This window comes from Myotis brandtii, unplaced genomic scaffold (genome assembly GCF_000412655.1).
Source record: "Myotis brandtii unplaced genomic scaffold, ASM41265v1 scaffold397, whole genome shotgun sequence".
In the NCBI taxonomy this organism is placed as follows: domain Eukaryota; kingdom Metazoa; phylum Chordata; class Mammalia; order Chiroptera; family Vespertilionidae; genus Myotis; species Myotis brandtii.
The window spans coordinates 5060800-5074782 of record NW_005365229.1 but is presented as its reverse complement, the minus strand read 5'-3'; the positions used below and the strand labels follow the sequence as shown (position 1 = coordinate 5074782).

The 13983-nt window shown below is 48.5% G+C and overlaps 1 long non-coding RNA gene across 2 annotated transcripts in view; it reads right to left on the bottom strand.

The window, feature by feature from the left end:
• Positions 1-205: 205 nt before the first annotated feature.
• Positions 206-13983, bottom strand: part of LOC106727260 — a 16379-nt gene continuing 2601 nt past the window's right edge. Inside the window, exons 2-3 of one of the 2 annotated variants that reach the window (XR_001363429.1) lie at positions 6244-6904; positions 206-2824 (exon numbers count right to left, since the gene is read on the bottom strand). This is a non-coding gene — a long non-coding RNA (uncharacterized LOC106727260). The remainder of the gene's footprint in view (positions 2825-6243; positions 6905-13983) is intronic. The other variant, XR_001363428.1, reaches the window with a different exon arrangement.

Below are 13983 nucleotides of genomic sequence, written 5' to 3'. Positions count from 1 at the left end.
TCTCTGTGTGGATTCCTTGCTTGGGGATAGGTGTGCTGGGGACTCTTTGTTGCAGTCATCATTCACTTCATGAACTGGCTCACTGGTTGCAACTTCCACCCTGGGATCAGATTCCATTTCTTTTCATGTCACTGAGAAGTAGTTCTCCTGGATACTGTAATGCCCAGATTTCAAGATCCCCAAAGATCACCAGGGAGCCGAGTCCGATGCAAAAGCAAAGAGCCTTTATTCTAGCTCGAGCCCGGTCTCTCCGCCTCCACCGACGCAGCGGCAGGATGCAAAAGAGCCCCGAGTTCCAGAAACACAGCAATTTTATAGGGCTTGGGGTCGGGTGGTGGGGTGATTCTCAGGCCACTGAGTTGGCCGATTCCGATTGGTTGGGTGAGGGCTAGGGTCCAGTGACACAAAGACAAGATGGGCTAGGGTCCGGTTACACAAAGACAGGATGCGGTCAGCATACTTTTGGCCTTAGGTTAGTTCCCCTTGCATTCCCATTGGCTGATTTAAGGGTGAGCTGGGTAACTGACACATTCTGTGTTTTTTCTTGGAGAAGGGGTCATGTCAGGGACATAGTTACACAAGATGGAGGACACAGGACAAAATGGAGTCAGTCCTGCTCTGCCCTTTCATTCCCCCCTTGTCTTGGAACTCACGGGCCCAATCATGGGACGGACTGCATTTCTACCTCGTCTTCTGCTTCTAGAGGCCTGTACTGGGCGCGCAAAACCATCAACTGAACCGCCCCTATACGCTCTTTGACAAACTGGACTAGTCCGTTGATAATGCAAGGGCCGAAGGTCAACAGGATTACAAGGGGTCCAGCGAGGGCGGAAATAAGAGTAGTTAACCATGGGGACCAGTTAAATAAAGACTTATACCAAGACTGAGATTGCTCCCTTTCTAGCTTCCGCTTCTGCAGTCCCTCTCTTATGAGGGCCATGGATTCCTTAATAACTCCTGAATGGTCAACATAAAAACAACACTCCTCCCCTAGGGCTGCACATAGGCCTCCTTGCTACATGAATAATAAGTCTAATCCTCTTCTGTTCTGGAGTACTACCTCAGATAAGGAAGTAAGGGATTCTTGCAGATGGGTAATGGATTTTTCAATTCTTTCTATGTCTAGGTCAATGGCTGTTCTTAGGGTTTCATAGTTCTTGTCTTGTATGACAAGCGAGGATATCCCAGTTCCTGCCCCTGCTAGTCCCAGCCCTAAGAGCGCAGCCAGGGTTAGGGCTGTGACAGGTTCTCTCCTACTCCAGGGGTTAGCAGAACCTAACCTGCTAAGTATTTCCTCCCCCGAATGATATACTAGCTTGGGGATTAGCTGGACGAGTATGCAAAAACCTTCTTTTGAGGAGTTGAGGATTTGGGAGTGGATGCAGGGAGCGAGGCCGCTGGAACAGGCCCACCATGCATTTTCGGGGGGGAGCAGGTAAGCTGTCCCACTAGGGACTGATAGACAAAGATGTGATTGTTCAGGGGGCACTTGGCCTATGCAAGTACCTTGCCCCATTACTGCTTGGAGGGTTAGTCTTGCGGTGGCCTGCTGCCACCTGCAGGAGCTGGAATTGGAGGCCGTCATATAATTGCCTCTAATAGCAATACCTTCATAATATGGTGGCCGGACATTGAGACAGAGCCAATAGGACTCGGTCAGGTCGGGTCAGGAAGCATTTAAAACATGATATGCTCCTATGACCATGCTCCACAGGGGGTCTGTGTCAGATGCTGAGGTACAGAATGGGGTAGAGGATGCGGAGGATGCCCCGGTAGGGACAAGGGATGCAGAGGACTATGAGGCCGGGGCCCGGGTGCTCTTGGGCGGGGACGCCTGGGTAGGGACAGGTTGGGGGGCCAGCACTTGGTTAGGCCCTACTCCTGCTGGAGTCTGTTGGTGAGAGGGTGCTGCCTGTACTCGAAGGGTAAATAATCTTCCATGGTCCATAGCCCCGAGTCTAGTCTTATCATAGAGGCGAATTCCCCAGGTTTTACCAGTGTCCCATCCTGTTGCTTTCTTTCCCTGTTCTGTGAAGGATATCCGCACAGGGTTGCATGGGGTGTGGAGACCCTTGCTATATTTCTGACAGGCCGGTGCCGCTGGCCGAGCCATGGTTATCAGGTCATCGGTTTTTGGGGGAGTCCACCAGATGTGTCCAGTCGAGACACACGACCAGGAGGCGCAGAAGTAGTCCTCTGCTCCTCCGCATGGGTCCCGGGTGTGCCCCGGCGGAGTCCGTGAGTGCCCGGGACAGACATAGAAATGGTGGCCCCGGGTGAAGCTAGGGTCCCATGAAACGTGGATGAGGTCTAGCAAATCTATGTAAAGGTCCGGGTACCAAGTGTTCTTAGGGTGAATCTGGGAAGTCTGATTAAGTACTGTCCCCGAGCTGGTGTCTATGATCTGCCAGGTTAGATTGTAGGGGGCGTGGGGACTCCCGGCAGTATGGGCGACAGCGAACAGGGTCAATAGAGTTACCAACATCAGGCGGGTTGAATGCGCCGTAGCTTGAGCTTGAGCGGGTTGCGCTGATTGTGATCGAGGTTCCATTGTGTGACGAGGTCCTCCCGGACTGCAGAGGGATCAGCTGGGAGGACGTGGGTGTGGTGGACCCAGGTTGTGACGCCGTCTACCTTGAGAGCCGTGGGTGTAGTCAGCACTACGACGTAGGGGCCCTTCCAACGCAGCTCAAGGGTCTCCCGGCGGTGCCTCTTGACAAAAACCCAGTCTCCCGGTCTGCACTGATGAGGCGTCGTGGTCAGGCCAGCCTCATAGATGGCACGGAGGCACGGCCAAATGTGCTCGTGCGCCCTCTGGAGCCCTCTTAAGAGAAAAGATATGTCTAGGTTTTCAAATTCAGCAAGAAGCTCGGCCTTGAGATTAGGAATGATAGGGGGTGGCCTGCCAAACATGATCTCATAGGGGGTAAAGCCCAGGGTGTAAGGAGAGTTCCGTACCCGATAAAGGGCGAACGGTAGGAGAGACACCCAGTTCCCGCCAGTCTCTATGGTTAATTTGGTAAGGGTCTCTTTTAGAGTTCTATTCATTCTTTCTACCTGCCCTGAACTTTAGGGCCTATAAGCACAATGCAATTTCCAATCTGCCCCTATAGACTTGGCTACTGCCTGTGTTACCTGTGAAATAAAAGCTGGTCCGTTGTCTGACCCTATCATAGCAGGAAATCCATACCTGGGAAGGATGTCTTCTAGCAGTTTCTTGGCTACCGTCTGAGCTGTTTCATGCTTGGTTGGGTATGCCTCTACCCAGCCAGAGAAGGTGTCTATAAATACTAAAAGATATTTATAACCATACTTTTCTGGCTTAATTTCGGTGAAGTCGATCTCCCATTGTGCTCCCGGCCTGGTTCCTCGGAGTCTGGTCCCTCTTTCACTCGCCCCGGCCCTCGCATTCGTAAGTTGGCAGGTCTTGCAGGCGGATACAACCTGATCTATTTTGGTGTCCTGTTGGTGAATCTTGATTCCGGCATGTCGGATTAAATCCTTTAATTTCCGGGCCCCCAGGTGGGTGGACTGGTGCATGCGTTCTAATACTGGGACTCCGAGCCGGTCTGGCAGTATGAGCTCTTTGTCTGGTGTATACCACCATCCCTTTATCTCCTGGGCTAGGGGAAGTTTCCTGATCTGCTGCAACTCCTCCTGGGAGTATCTGGGCTGGTCTGGTAAAACTGGGTCCCCCGGGTCCGGTAGTTGTAGGGCCATGGTGGGGATCGAGGTAAGGGCCACTGCTTTGGCTGCCTGATCAGCCTTGCGGTTACCTCTCGCTACCGGGTCATCATTCTTCTGGTGCTCTTGGCAGTGGATAATGGCTAACTTGGCAGGAAGCCATAAGGCCGTAAGCAGGTCAAGTATCTCCTGCTTATTTTTTATAGTACGTCCCTCTGTCGTCAGTAATCCCCTCTCCTGATAGATTGCCCTGTAAACATGAGCTGTGGCAAACACATAATGGCTATCTGTGTAGATGTTGAGCCGTTTTCCAGCCCCCAGCGTTAGCGCTTTAGTGAGGGCGATGAGCTCTGCTCGCTGGGCTGACGTCCCGGAAGGTAGAGCCTCTGCCCATACAGTGTCCATTTCAGTGACCACTGCTGCCCCCGCGTACCTGTGCCCGTCCCGTATGAAGCTGCTCCCATCCATGAACCAAGTGGCCTTGGCATCTGGGAGGGGCCGGTCGGTCAAGTCCTTTCGGAATCCATGTACTTGCTCTAGGATTCCCACACAGTCATGTAGTGGGGCATCTAGGTCAGGGTCGGGCAGCAAAGTAGCGGGGTTAAGGGCCGCACTGGGGCAGAACCGCACTCTAGGAGGGTTGAGTAGGAGGCTCTGATAGTGGGTCATATGTGCATTGCTCATCCATCTATCAGGAGGCTGTTTCAGGAATCCCTCAATGGCATGCGGGGTTGTGATCCAGATTTCCTGCCCCGGGGTCAGTTTGTCGGCGTCCTTGACTAAGAGCACAGTTGCCGCATAATTCTTAGGCATGGCGGCCAGCCAGCAACTACTGGATCTAGCTTCTTAGACAGGTACGCTACTGGGCGGCTCCAGGGGCCCAAGGCTTGAGTTAAAACCCCCTTCGCTATTCCTTTGTGTTCATCTACAAAGAGGTGAAAGGGCTTTGTAATGTCTGGCAGGCCCAGGGCTGGAGCAGCTAAGAGGGCTTTCTTCAACTGGTTAAAGGCAGCCTCTTCTTTCTCAGTCCATTCAAATGCCCTCCCCTCTTTGGTAGCTTCATATAGGTGCCTGGCGATCTCAGCAAAACCCGGTATCCAGAGGCAGCAGTAGCCGACCGATCCTAGGAATTCCCTTATTTCCCTTCGGAAGGTGGGAGTAGGGATTTTCAGGACAGTTTCTTTTCTGGCATCTGATAACCGCCGCTGTCCGCCCTCTAGGATGTATCCCAGGTAACTTACTCTCTCTCTGCATATCTGAGCCTTCTTCACAGATGCCCGGTACCCTAAGGCCCCCAAGGTAGCCAGCAGATCCTGGGTCCCCCGCTCACAGTCCTCGGCTGTGTCAGCAGCAATCAGGATGTCATCTACGTACTGGAGGAGGGTGAGGCCGGGGTGCTCCCTCCTGTACTCACTCAGGTCCTCGTGTAGCGCCTTGTCAAAGGTGGTGGGCGAATTTTTGAACCCCTGAGGCAACCGTGTCCAGGTTAATTGTCCGCTGAAGCCCTACTCTGGGTCGTGCCATTCGAAGGCAAATAAGGGTTGGCTTCGGGGTGCCAGCGGCAGACTGAAGAAGGCATCCTTTAAATCTAATACGGTATACCAGACTCTAGAGGGTGCCAAGGAGCTCAAGAGAGTATATGGGTTGGGAACAGTTGGGTGTATATCCATGACTCTTTTATTTACTTCCCGGAGGTCCTGTACTGGTCGGTAGTCATTCGTATGAGGCTTCCTGACTGGCAGGAGGCAGGTGTTCCAGGCAGATAGGCAGGGAACTAGTACCCCCTAGGCTTTGCAGTCTCCGGATGTGAGGCTGGATTCCCTTCCGGGCCTCCTGAGACATAGGGTACTGCTTGATTCTTACTGGGCCTTCTCCTGGTTTTAGCTCTACTAGGATTGGGGTCCTGTGAGCGGCTAGTCCTACCCCGCCCCTTCTCTGCCCAAGCTGTGGGGAATTCTTGTAGCCATCTGTCCATGTTGCTCTCTATTGGGGACGCCTTCTGGTGGAGGCGGTACTCATCCTCCAGTCTCAGAGTCAGAACGTGGATGGGGTGGCCTTTGCCATCGGTGACCTGAGGCCCCCCTTGACTGAAAATTATCTGAGCTCCAATCTTGGTCAGTAAGTCCCATCCTAATAGTGGGTAGGGGCATTCCGGTATCACCATGAAGGAGTGGGATACCCGGCCCATCCCTAAATCTACCGTTCTTCGGGTAGTCCATGAATACTGGCTCATACCAGTTGCCCCTTGTACCCAGGACTTCTTATTTGCTAGCTTCCCCTGAGGTGTACGGAGGACCGAATGTTGCGCTCCGGTGTCGACAAGGAAGTCAACGGGGGTCCCCTCCACTCTAAGAGTTACCCTGGGTTCGGGGAGGGGGTCCGAATCCTGACTTCCCTAATCACTCAGTTCATCCAGCTCTAAGACTTTCACTCGATCAGTCTTGCTTCCCTTTCCGCTGGCCTTCTTTGGACATTCTCGGGCCCAATGCCCTATCTCCTTGCAGTAAGCACACTGATCCTTCTGCAGCCTCCGCCTCCCTTCCCTGGCGGTTTCCTTACCTCTTTTCCGATCACTCGCAAGCTGTCGGAGGCGGCGGTCCCGTTCCTAGGGAGAGTCCACGGTGGTAGCCAGCAGAATCCTGGCCAGGTCTCGGGTTTGCTTACTGCTGGCAGCCACCACGGCGTAAGCCTGTTTATCTTCAGGGGGCTCCCGGTTGTTGTACACCTTTTCGGCTACTACCAGCAAGTCCTGAAGACTTTTCTCCCCTCGTCTTTCTATCTTCTGCAGTTTTCTCCTAATGTCTGCAGCAGATTGTTTTACAAAGGCCATGATAACAGCCGCCTTGTTCTCAAGAGTCTCTGGGTCCATGGGGGTATAGGTACAGAACGCCTCCATGACCCGCTCTAGGAAGGCCGCTGGAGATTCATCCTTCTCCTGCTGTACATTTCCTACCTTAGCCAAATTAGTCGGCTTCCTAGCAGCCATCTGAAGACCCCCCATTAGAGTCTGGCGGTAGACCCAGAGCCTCTCCTTACCTTCTGCCGTGTTGAAATCACATTCAGGCCTAGTTAGAGGAAAAGAGGTATCTATCTGAGCCTGGCTGGTGGTAGGATTCCCATCCACGCCCGGAACTAGTTTTCGGGCCTCATTGAGGATCCTCTCCCTCTCCTCGGTGGTGAATAGGACCTGCAAAAGCTGCTGACAGTCGTCCCAGGTAGGCTGATGGGTGAAAAGAAGAGAATCTAGTAAATCAATGAGCCCTGCCGGCTTCTCAGAGAACTTAGGATTCTGAGCTTTCCAATTATAAAGGTCGCTAGTGGCGAAAGGCCAGTAGTGATGGGGCTGATTGCCCCCCTCATCTGGGGGGCCAATGGCCCGCAGGGGTAGAGTCTTAATAGTGGAGTCGGCGATGGAGGCAGACTGCTCTCTCTGAGCCCGTTCTCTGGTATAGGGCAGGCTTCCCACTGGAACTCCTCCGCCCTCCGCTCTCGGAGCAGCGTCTGCTTCCCCGGATGAGGTGTGGCTGGGTCCCTCCGGCACTCTAGGGGACTGATACGGGGGAGGAAAAATTAGTTCTTCTTCAGTTCCCCCCTGCAAGACAGGGTAGAGGGGAGCTGATGGCTGGGTGACCTTCTTCTCCTCCTTCTCCGTCCCCTGCAAAGCAAGAATAGGTCTCGGCTCCGGAGGGTGTGGGGCCAGGAAGGGCTTAAACCAAGAGGGTGGGTCCTCCACAAGGTCCTGCCAAGTATGAATGTAAGGGAGTTGATCAGGATGACCCTTCTTGGGCCAGGAGACGACGTCCCTGACCCGGCGGATGGTAGGGAGGTCGAAAGTTCCCTCTGGCGGCCATCCGACATTGAAAGTTGGCCACTCGCTGGAACAAAAAGCCTGCCACCGACCCTTCCAGACCTCCACACTGAGGTCGTTGGCTCTTCCCCTGATCTCTTTGAAATGATCAATCATAATACTTAAAGGAGTGGTCTGAGTCTGTCCCATAATGTCCGTCAAGTAAGTCCACAGAATAAAACAGAAAAACACAAACACAGACAAAGGGCCCCAAAGAACAGTCTTCCAACTCCGTGGAAGCAAAACCGAAAGCTAGACGACGGCCTCACGCCGACATGCGGGAGCGACCCGCCTCGTCTCAGATTTGTGAGGGGAATCCACGTCCCTCCAGAAAGGAGGATGGGAACATCTTCCGAGTCCTCCGGCCTGTGGTCCTCCAGTGCGTCCACTTAGACCGAGTCAGGCACAACCAGAATACCAGAGATGAGCTCACACAGGACAGAACACACAAACACACAGACACCTACCGCGGTCAGTTAGGCTCTCCGGGTTGGGGTCCCTCGTGGGTCTTGGGGATCCGGACGAGCCCCCAAATTTTATGCCCAGATTTCAAGATCCCCAAAGATCACCAGGGAGCCGAGTCCGATGCAAAAGCAAAGAGCCTTTATTCAAGCTCGAGCCCGGTCTCTCCGCCTCCACCGACGCAGCGGCAGAATGCAAAAGAGCCCCGAGTTCCAGAAGCACAGCAATTTTATAGGGCTTGGGGTCGGGTGGTGGGGTGATGCTCGGGCCACAGAGTTGGCCGATTCCGATTGGTTGGGTGAGGGCTAGGGTCCAGTGACACAAAGACAAGATGGGCTAGGGTCCGGTTACACAAAGACAGGATGCGGTCAGCATACTTTTGGCCTTAGGTTAGTTCCCCTTGCATTCCCATTGGCTGATTTAAGGGTGAGCTGGGTAACTGACACATTCTGTGTTTTTTCTTGGAGAAGGGGTCATGTCAAGGACATAGTTACACAAGATGGAGGACACAGGACAAAATGGAGTCAGTCCTGCTCTGCCCTTTCAGATACCAATGAAAGGAATCAGAGATGTGAGAGTGACATAGATGTGCAGAATCATAGTTGAAAAGGGCCTCCCTGGCCAGATAGCTCACTTGGTTAGAGCATCGTCCCAATACACCAAGATTGCAAGTTCCATCCCCTGTCAGGGGACATATAAGAATCAACCAATAAATGTATAAATAAGTGGAATAACAAATCGATGTTTCTCTCTCCCTCTCTCTAAAAATCAATAAAACAAGTGTGTGTGTTTTTTTTAAAAAAGGAAATGGCTCAACTTTGAAGGGAGAATGCAAAAATACAGCATTAAACTGTCCTGTATTCTTTCCCTCTGCTTCTTGTGATTTATTTCTATCCTTTATCTTTACTCCCTTCACAATCTAAGTCAAGGACCCAAAGCATTAGAGATATGAAAATAACATAATTTTCTCCCAGCCAGATTTCTCTCTTTTAATGAATTCTTCAAACTACTCACAGTGTAGTCCAGCTGTCCACTCTGGGTCTTGTCCCTGCCCTTCCCCACCCTCAAGAAGCCTGGACCCACCTTTCCAATTGTCACTTTCTCTTAAGGAGAGAGTACTATGTGAGTGCCTCTGGATTAACCTCTTTATCACTGTGATACCCTCCTCCCTATCACCACCACCACCACACACACAATGTGTATGATAGATGACTGTTCTGGTTTGCTGTATGTTGCTCCCCCCTTCCCCACCCAGCATTCCTTCCCCACTTCTGATAGCCAAAGTAATCTTTTCTGTCATAGAAGGGAGTTTAGGCAACCACCATTTTGGTTTGCGTGACTTGACAACTGCCATTTCGAAACTGCAGAGGTCAACCCCTCCCTTTTCCCTTTAAATTAGCCAATTGTGCAAGAATGTGAGCCTAAACTCTGACCAATCAAAAGTGAGGGAAAGATGGTATGCTTCAGAGATAAAACCCCCGAGTGGACTGCCCGCTCAGTGTGCATGATTACCAAATCCTGTGTTGGTTGCCCACCCTTCTGCAGAAGTAAAGATATTTGCCTTGTCTGGCTCCCAAGTATCCTTTGTGTTCTACTAGGACCCCTGGTTTTGGGGCTCGCCTTCTTTCTAACACGAATTACCAACTGAGGTCCAGCTGAGGAGACATATCAAGGAAGGACAGAAAACGCCTGGAGACCAGTAGGAAGGGTGAGGTTGTGAGAGGGGATGACCCAGCTTCCAGTGGTGGCAGGCCAGCAGGGGCTGAGAGAGAGGAGGCATGTCCTGGTTATAGGAGGGTCTGTTCCCTCAGAAGATAGAGGCCAGGAACCCAGGCTCTTCTCCACAGCTTGCAGCATCAGAGTCTAGACCCGTAGCCTCTGTAACATTCAGCCATGAAAGGCAGCAGGGCTGCTGACCACAGCAGAACCTGGAGCCAGCAGACCAGAGCCAGTCAGAGAGAAATCCACAATCTCATTCTTTTTTTTTAACCCAGAGCATAGGAGTTCTCATCTGCAGCTAGTACCGGAGGCTTTGGTGCAGGGAGGGAGGTGCAGACTTGAGGTGCCTAAGGAAAGATTGAGGTAGGAAGCATTGCGGGGAGACTTGGAAAAACAACAGCCAGGAGCATTTGGTTGTAGGCACCCAAACTGAAACAGCCATTTTCTTCTGAGAGGAGTTAGCTGCTCCTCCTAGCTGCAGGGCAGGAAAAGAACCCCTGCCCTAGGTTATACACCCTGCCCCACCCTCAGGAGCCCTGCATGCCACACCCTGCATTTTGAGCTTTTCGGAGGAAATAAAAGCAGAGGCCAAGCTTACAAGTTTGAACAGTTTCAAGGACCCCTCAGTGACTGGATTGGGTGGGGGCCATCTGCCCTACTATCCTGGGAAACAGACTGGTACTTTCCCTGAATAGGAGAAGTGGTAAAAACTCCAGGTTTCCAGCCGACCCTGTTGGTCTTCATAGAAGGATCTCTGTCCAGCCAATGGCAGAGTAATATTATGGGCCACTCACGGAGGAGTAGCTCTGGGACAGGGAAACATCCACCATATCCCTTCCTTGATGTATCTCCTCCTCAGTAGCACCTCCCCCACCTAAAGCCCTTTCAGAAACAGACCTTTGAGTGACTAAGATTAAAGGCATGCAAAGGCAAGCAGAGGCGGAGCAGCAAAGAATAAGAATGGCAATAAATAAGTGCCTATCAATAATAACCTTAAATGTAAATGGCTTAAATGCTCCGATCAAAAGACATTGGGTAGCTGAAAGGATAAGAAAACATGACCCAGATATATGCTGTCTACAAGAGACCCACCTCAGCACAAAGGACTCACACAAACTGAAAGTGAAGGGATGGAAAAAAAATTTTCAGGCAAATGGAAATGAAAAAAAAAAAAAAAGCTGGGGTAGCAATACTCATATCTGACAAAATAGAATTCAAAGTGAAGGCCATAATAAGAGATAATGAAGGCCACTGCATAATATTAAAAGAATCGATACAACAAGAGGATATAACTCTGGTAAACATATATGCACCCAATACAGGAGCATCCAAATATATTTAAAAAAAAAAAAACTTTTGGAGGATTTTAAGGGAGAGATTGACAGCAATACAATCATAGTAAGGGACTCTAACACCCCACTGACATCACTGAATAGATCTTCTAGACAAAAAAATCAACAAGGAAACAGTGATCCTAAACAATACACTTGATCAGATGGCATTAATTGACATTTTCAGAATAATCACCCCAAAGCTACAGAATATACATTCTTCTCAAGTGCACATGGACATTTTCAAAGACACACCGCATGTTAGGATACAAACTAAGTCTCTACAAGTTCAAGAAGACATATCAAGCATGTTCTCAGATCACAATGAACCTAGAAATCAACTACAATAAAAACACTCAAAAATATTCAAACACATGGAGACTAAATAGCATGCTATTAATAAATGGGTTACCAAAGAGATCAAAGAATTAAAAAAACATCCTGAAAGCAGTCCTGAGGGAAATTCATACCACTAGGCCTACCTCAAAAAACAAGAAAAAAGTTTAATAAGTTATCTAACTCTACAATTTAAAGAATTAGAGAACAAGAAAAGCCCAGAGTAAGTAGAAGGAAGGAAATAATAAAGATCAGAGCAGAAATAAATGACATACAGACAATAAATAAATAAATAAATAAATAAATAAATAAAACCAAGAGCTGGTTCTTTGAAAAGATAAACAAGATTGATGAAACTCTATCCAGACTCATCAAGAAACAAAGAGGACACAAATAAACAAAATCAGAAACAAAAGAAGTGAAGTAATAAATGATCCCAGAGAAATACAAAGGATCATAAAAAAAAAAACCTATGAACGACTACATCCCAACAAACTGGACAATCTGGACAAAATGGATATATTCCTAGAAAAATACAATCTTCCAAAACTCAACCAGGAAGAATAAAGCAGTAATTTAAAAACTTCCAGCAACAAAAGCCCTGGTCTGAAAGGCTTCACAGGGAAGTTTTACCAAACAGTCAAAGAAGAACTAACACCTATCCTCCTCAAAGTATTCCAAAAAATTCAAGAGGAAGGAATACTTCCAAGCTCTTTTTATGAGGCCAGCATTACCCTATTTCCACCAGAAGATAAAGAAACTATATCCCTTATGAACATAGATGCTAAAATCCTCAACAAAATATTGGCGAATTGGATCCAGCAATACATTAAAAAGATCATACACCATGACCAAGTGGGATTTATTCCAGGGATGAAAGGCTGGTACAATATTTGCAAACCAATAAATGTGATACATCACATAAACAGATTGCAAGACAAAAATCACATGATCAGCCACTGTTGTTCAACACAGTATTGGAAGTCCTAACCATAGCAATCAGACAAGAAGAAAAAAATAAAAGGCATCCAAATTGGAAAGGAGGAAGTAAAACTGTCATTAAATGCAGATAACATGATGTACACAGAAAACCCTAAAGACTCCATCAAAAAACTACTAGATTTGCCCTAGCTGGTTTGGCTCAGTAGATAGAGAATCAGCCTGTGGACTGAAGGGTCTTGGGTTTGATTCCCAGTCAGGGCACATGCCCAGGTTGTGGGCTCAATCCCTAGTGGGGGGCATGCAAGAGGCACCTGAACATTGATTCTCTCATCATTGATGTTTCTATCTCTCTCTCCCTCTCCCTTCCTCTTTGAGATCAATAAAAATATATTTAAAAAAACAAACTCCTAGATTTGGATGTGAGGGCAATCTGGCTGCAATATCTGTCACCCCATTAATCCCCAGGGTTGATTTGGCTGATCTGGCTGACTAGGAGGGTGTCCCCCTCCTCCCTCACCAATCCATGTGTGTCGCTCCCGAAGCTGCGTGCTCAGTCGAAAAAGACTTGCTCCGTGAGAAGAGGATGACCTTCGCCCTAGAGGACAGGACCTGTCTTTGGTCAAGAGTATACGAGAAGCTGCACTCCCCTGCTAGAACCTCCAAACAATCTCTCAAAAAACTACTAGATTTAATAAATAAATTCAGCAACGTAGCAGAATACAAAATTAACACCCAGAAATCTATGGCGTTTTTTTTACACCAATAATGAACTCTCAGAAAGAGAAACTAAAAAAAAAAAATCCCATTTACCATTGCAACAAAAAAAATTAAGAAACTTAGGTATATACTTAACCAAGGAGGTAAAAGACCTGTACTAGGAAAACTACAGGACGTTGAAAAAAGAGATAGAGGAAGACACAAACAAGTGGAAGAATATACTGTGTTCATGGATTGGTAGAATCAATATCATTAAAATGCCCATACTACCCAAAGCAATTTATAGATTCAATTCAATCCCTATTTAAATACCAACAGCATATTTCACAGATCTAGAACAAACACTCCAAAAGTTTATATGGAACTAAAAAAGAGCCTAATAGCCGCAGCAATCTTGAGAAAGAAGAACAAAGATGGAGGAATCACAATACCAGATATCAAGTTATACTACAAAGCCACTGTAATCAAAACAGCCCGGTACTGGCACAAGAACAGGCATATAGATCAATGGAACAGAACGGAGAACCCAGAAATCAACCCAAGCCATTATGTTCAATTAATATTTGACAAAGGAAGCAAGAGCATACAATGGAGTCAAGATAGTCTCTTCAATAAATGGTGTTGGAAAAATTGGACAGATACATGCAAAAAAATGAAACTAGACCACCAACTTACACCATACACCAAAATAAACTCAAAATGGATAAAGGACTTAAATGTACGACGGGAAACCATAAAAATACTAGAAGAATCCAAAGGCAACAAAATCTCAGACATATGCCAAAGCAATTTCTTCACTGATACAGCTCCTAGGGCATTGGAAACTAAAGAGAAAATAAACAAATGGGACTACATCAAAATAAAAAGCTTCTGCACAGCAAAAGAAACCATCAACAAAACAACAAGAAAGCCCACTGCATGGGAGAACATATTTGCCAATGTTAT